Source organism: Corvus brachyrhynchos, unplaced genomic scaffold (assembly GCF_000691975.1).
Source record: "Corvus brachyrhynchos isolate BGI_N302 unplaced genomic scaffold, ASM69197v1 scaffold169, whole genome shotgun sequence".
NCBI lineage: Eukaryota > Metazoa > Chordata > Aves > Passeriformes > Corvidae > Corvus > Corvus brachyrhynchos.
This window is the reverse complement of record NW_008240030.1, coordinates 1,023,215-1,028,748: the sequence shown is the minus strand read 5'-3', so window position 1 is coordinate 1,028,748 and position 5,534 is coordinate 1,023,215. Positions and strand designations below refer to the sequence as shown.

The 5,534-nt window shown below is 43.2% G+C and overlaps 1 long non-coding RNA gene across 1 annotated transcript in view; it reads left to right on the top strand.

The window, feature by feature from the left end:
* Positions 1-3,409: 3,409 nt before the first annotated feature.
* LOC108449004 overlaps positions 3,410-5,534 on the top strand; it is a 42,609-nt gene continuing 40,484 nt past the window's right edge. Inside the window, exon 1 of the long non-coding RNA XR_001865098.1 lies at positions 3,410-3,505. This is a non-coding gene — a long non-coding RNA (uncharacterized LOC108449004). The remainder of the gene's footprint in view (positions 3,506-5,534) is intronic.

Genomic DNA, 5,534 nt, shown 5'->3' with positions numbered 1-5,534 from the left:
GGTCACGCAGCAACAGAGACACCTCCTCCTGGGTCTCCACACCTTTCTTTGAGTGTGTTACCTGCTGCCAACAACTGCCAGCAACCTTGAAAGGCTCATACTAACAGTTTATGGAATGACATTATTAATAAAATTGTGGCAGGTTAAGGCTCAAGGATTGCCTGTGATAAAGCAATAATTCAAAGTTAGCCCGAGATAATCATTCAGCACATGTAGAGGACAGTTCTTATCCAAGGCATCCCTACTGGGGAGAAGACATGTTCAGCCTGTTGACCGATCCCAGAAGTTACAATGGAGTCTTCCCTGACTTCTCCCCATTCTTCACTCACTTTTATACTATTTCTTTACATTTGGATGGAGCTTGAGTGACTCTAGTCACACATCATGCTCAGTGAGGGGTGGTTGTACCTTGGAGCTAGGTAACGTCAGTATTACCTCTGAGGTAAGCTTGGGATGGAGATATGTGTCAGTATTAACCTGAGGAGAGGAATTCCACCACGTTTACTGGCTCAACAGCAAGACATCGTTTTTTATGTCCCTTGGTTTTCAGTTGCTGCGCTGTTTATCAGCTAAAAGTACCACTGAGTTTCCTTCTCTGCAGTGGTTTTGACAGAGCTTGGCTTTGGTGTCTCCACTCTGCTATCCTCCCTTTAGTCCCCTTTAGATTTTATTGTGTGGGGGAAGTAGAACATGCTGACTGCATTCCATCCAGTGAGTAGCAACCACATTCCCCCCTATATTTTCCATACTGTTATAACTGTGTCTGTAACTTTCCATCTTTCTTGCATTATAACCCCGCAGGTTACCTTTTTCCCACAGGTGCAGTCCTATATAGTGTTTGAATACTTAACAAGAAAAAAACCTCCTAGAGTAGTCTAGGGAGGGAAGGAGAAAGTAACCTACAGGTGAAAAGGTGTGAAAATAAAGTGCTTGAGTTAGGACTTAAATAATGTTGTATCATTTAGATATATCATGATGTATCACTTATATAATGATATATCTCTTGTTATCAGCATCTGAACTAATTGTCTAGATTTCTTTTGTATTCTGAGCAAAGAAAAAGCTACTTATGGAGCACAATTCATTTCTTCTTGTAGTGGGTATGTAAATACAGGCAGATGAACTGTGCTTCAGAAATGCTCATTTCTCTCTACTGGCTCTCATATGAGTTTACTTGGCTAGCAAAAATGTGAATGGCTAAAAGTGGGGACATCCAAAATAATTTCATTATGGGGGTCCTCCCCAGCTCCAACACTATCACTGTAGTTGTTGTAAAGTTAAAAAATAGCAATGGAAAGCTGCAATTAAAATTAGCAGGTCTTACATAAAACCTTGAGTGACCAACAGGTTCTTGAGAGCTTCTGCTCTGCTGCATTTTTTCAGTTTTTTCCTGCATCCTGACTCAGCACCATGTGGGCTGAAATGCTGGGTTTGGCATCACATGTGCTGCTCCTTCCTGCTCATTTCCAGATCACCTCTAATTGTTGCATCCAGTGTGGTGGGAGCTCCCAAGGAATACGAGTGCTGCAGGGCTCATAAACCCAGAAGAGCTTGTTGCAGTACTAGTCCCCCATGGAGCATTTGCTTCTTTGCTTTTCGGATTCATCTCAATCTTGTGGTCTTTCAAAGAGCACAAGTCTTTATTCTGTACTAGGCCATGTCACACTTCGTTGAACCTGCCAGATCTCTCTAACAATTTTATTAAATATCAGTTTTCTTATGCAGGTTTTTAGGACAATCTAAATGCTTGGATCTCATTGGAAAGGTCCTTTCCCTTTCCCTTTCCCTCTCCCTTCCCCTTCCCCTCTCCCTTCCCCTTCCCATTCCCCTCTCTCTCCCTTCGTGGCTTTAAGCAATCTGATCTAGTGGGACGTGTCCCTGGGCATGGCAAGGGACTTGAATTAGATGATATTTATGATTCCTTCTGAACCAAGCCATTCTATAATTCTGTGAATCTATGATGTACTCCTTCATGCCCCAAAATGTGAATACCTTCTTAGATATAGACACAAATCTTTTTACAACCAGAGTTGCCCTTCCATTCCCTTCCATTCCCTTCCGTTCCCTGCCCTGCCCTTGCCCTTGCCCTTCCCCTTGCCCTTCCCCTTGCCCTTCCCCTTGCCCTTGCCCTTGCCCTTCCCCTTCCCCTTCCCCTTCCTTTTTTTTTTCTTCTTCAAACAATCACAGAAGATAAGAACAAGAACTCACAGAAAACCAATCTGGTGAGAGTACAGTCAGCAGATTAAGGCCTGTTCTGAGTCTTCATTTTCCTCTCTCATTATTCTGACTGATCTTTGGCAGAGCAAGGCAGACATGTGGGCTGTATTTCTAACCCAAATTTTTTTTGACAGCCGTGCAGCAGACTCTAAGACGGCAATTGATTGTAGCACTGTACAACTTAAACATGTCTGTGAACTGCAGGAACTGTGCGATTACTCCCCTGGGTTTTCTAAAACAGATCTCAAAGTTTCTAACATACATTCTGTGTTTTCCTGCAGAGCTGAACCTGACAAAATGCTCTCTTGGCAGTGAGGATACTTATAGTGCTCAGCATTGTGGTAGGGACAGAGGCACTGGGGTCCTCTCTCCTCCAAAGAACAGTGCAGAGAAGTGTTTACATTTCACAGTATATTGCTTCACCACACAATTCAGTCCCATCAAGTTGTTATATTAAAAAAAAAATATATCATTTCCATCACTCTGAAGGAGTAAATCCAGCTGCCTAATCTCTTCATATGTGTATTCCTCATATCTATCAAATAGAAGTACAAAATGTCATGGTTTTGCTTCCCCAAAAGGTACTGTAAGTAATTCTTACTGAAAGCAGAGGGAGGGAAAATACAGTTTCAAAGCAAGTTCTTCTGGGTATTTTGTGACAGCATAGATTTAAAGGCATTCCCAAGAAAAGTGGTGTGATTTCTTCTACTGGAAGGATTTGGCGTCCTGGTTTTAAATGGACTCAGTGTTTTGCCCTTGCAAAAAGGGCAGAAAGGAAAAGGAAAGAAAGAAAATTGTTTTGTTCTTGTCTTAGACCAAGAAAATAATGAAAAAATGATAGAATTGGGAAGCACAGTGGCTCAGGATTGCTAGCTGTGCATGTTTAATCTGTCAAGATAAGGCCAGGAAACACTTGGTTCTGATTTTTCTTTCAATAATTTCACATCTATTTGATAACTCTAAATGCAGTAGTAAGACTCCTATTTTAACTGCATATGAGATGCATTTCAGGTCTTATTCACAATTCTGGCTTCACAGCTCAGGCCTGTCACAACTAAAAGATTGAATAAATGTACAGGAATGATTAATTCCTAAGAATAAAAGCTCACAATGAAAACCCAAGCCAGCAGATCTCTAGGATGCTTGAGCTTGCCCAGCACACTAAGCAAAATTACCTTTTTTTCCCCAGGTGACATCCAGGACACAGCTTTTCAAGGTCAAAAAGCTGCTAAAACTCATCCAGCTGTTCTCCTTTTCAAAACATTCTAGGAGAAGGGAGGGAGCAAAGGTAAGCTATTACCCTTTGTGATGTTCTCAGTTTGTTAAACTAGATTCACCATTGTATCTGGCCCCCTTTTTAGACTTCTTTATTCTCTCTAGGCTTCCAATTTAAGTCAGTGACTGAAGGGAGCAAAATGCTAGTTTTACAGCACTGACAGGAGAGCTTAGTTCAGTAAATTTGTCATTTAAAATCATCCTATGCCCCCAGACTTGGGGCTTGAATCCAGTCTGAATAAGATGCTTGAACTTTCTGAGATTATCATGCTGTGGGATGGAAAGGTTTTCTCAAATTCATTGCATTGTACATGTAAGAAGAATGAGGTAGAGGTGTTTTGTTGGAATGACTCTTTCTGGCAATGTACTTCTTATCTGATTCATATGTACAGTGTATTTCCTCTGCCTGCAAAATAGAGTTGTATCCATGCAGCTAATTTGATTTCCAACTATCTTGTAAAACCAAGCATTACTTTTCTTCCTCTTTTCTCATTAACTGAACTTGATATATAATTGTTGATATTTTCTATGTGGTGGCTACATGCCCTTAATGATGGGGTTATGACACTAGCTCAGTTGGATTTAATGTAATACTCACAGTCAGTGGCTTTCATTTTTTCATCAGAAGCACAGTGAAAAAAAAAGATGTTCCCCCATTTGGCACAATAAAACCTGATATGCACATTGCAGTCACTGACAGAGAGCACTGCAAAGCCTGACCCCTTGACCTCACTTCTGTAGGTGCAGAGGACTTTTGGACTCAAGAAAATGGTGTACATTTGCTCCACTGTGTGGAACAGGCTTATCCCCTGGGGCTCCACAGGAACACCTGCTTTTTTCTGGGCCAGAACCAGATCAGAATTATGTGTCCTCCGGTATACAGAATCAGAGAATCAGGTTGGAAAAGATGTCTAAGTTCATCGGGTTCAACCATTAACCCACCACCACCAGTGTTCATCACTAAACCATGTCCCCAGGTGCTACATCCATGCATTTCTGAACTCTTCCAGGGATGGTGTCTTGGTTTGAAAGACAGATGTCTGCTAAGGAAGGCAGAAGCCTCCCTTGGAATGGCAGATGTAACCCCTTTCCCTCTGAGTTATTATAATTTTGAAATCAAGGGCTTTTAGGCAAAGATGTGGGAAATAAGAATAACAGTTCTTTAGTATTATATATATAACCAGTCAAACAAAGAACAATAACTATGGTAGTTAACTATGGTAGCAAACAATCACAAACCCAGTGCCAGCCTTCTCAGCTGTCAGGCCCTTTCCCCTCGGGTGCAGTTCCGCCCGCAGCCGGCAGGGGCGCTGGCGGCTCCCGGTGAGCAGGGCAGGTGCAATGGTTCCCCCGCAGCTGCAGGGGGCGCTCCGGAGCGAGCTCGGGGAGCACGCGGCACCGGTGGTCTGGGGTCCCGGGGAAGGATGGAACAAAGGCTTCACAAACGCCTGGGCAGCTGGCCCGTGTGTCCGGCCAGACCCTCAGGAAAAAGGGGCTGGAAGCACCGGCAGGGCAGGGCGGCCACAGCCCAGCCTCCAGCAGGGCAGGGAAGGCGGCTTTGGGATCCTGGTGTTGTTTCCAGCAGAAAGAAAAGTGGCCGGAAAACAATCAGCAGTTCCTCTCTCTCTGAACGTGGAGACCCAACTGCCCACACACCCAGGTGAAACAAACGGAGAAGGCAGGTCTTTTGTTTTCTCTTAAGCACCCAGAGATTTGTATCTTAGTAACAGTTTGGGGGAAAATGCCTTTAGCAGAAAAAAAACTAGACCTCTTAAAACCCCAACATTATCCACCCCGAATTTTTTCCCATACTAACATGTTACATGAAACTTAACCCTTTGAACCATATAAATACATGCATCACCTGAATTATATACATATATACATGCTGATACTGATACAAGTACAGAGCCATGGGTAGTTCACCCTAAAACAAGGTCCCCTTGAGGTAAGCATCGGGTCTCTCCATCCTTTTGCATCACCCACCAGGTGCAACCTGGTCCCTGAGCAAAAACAACCCCACGGATGGGTTTGTCTTTGCT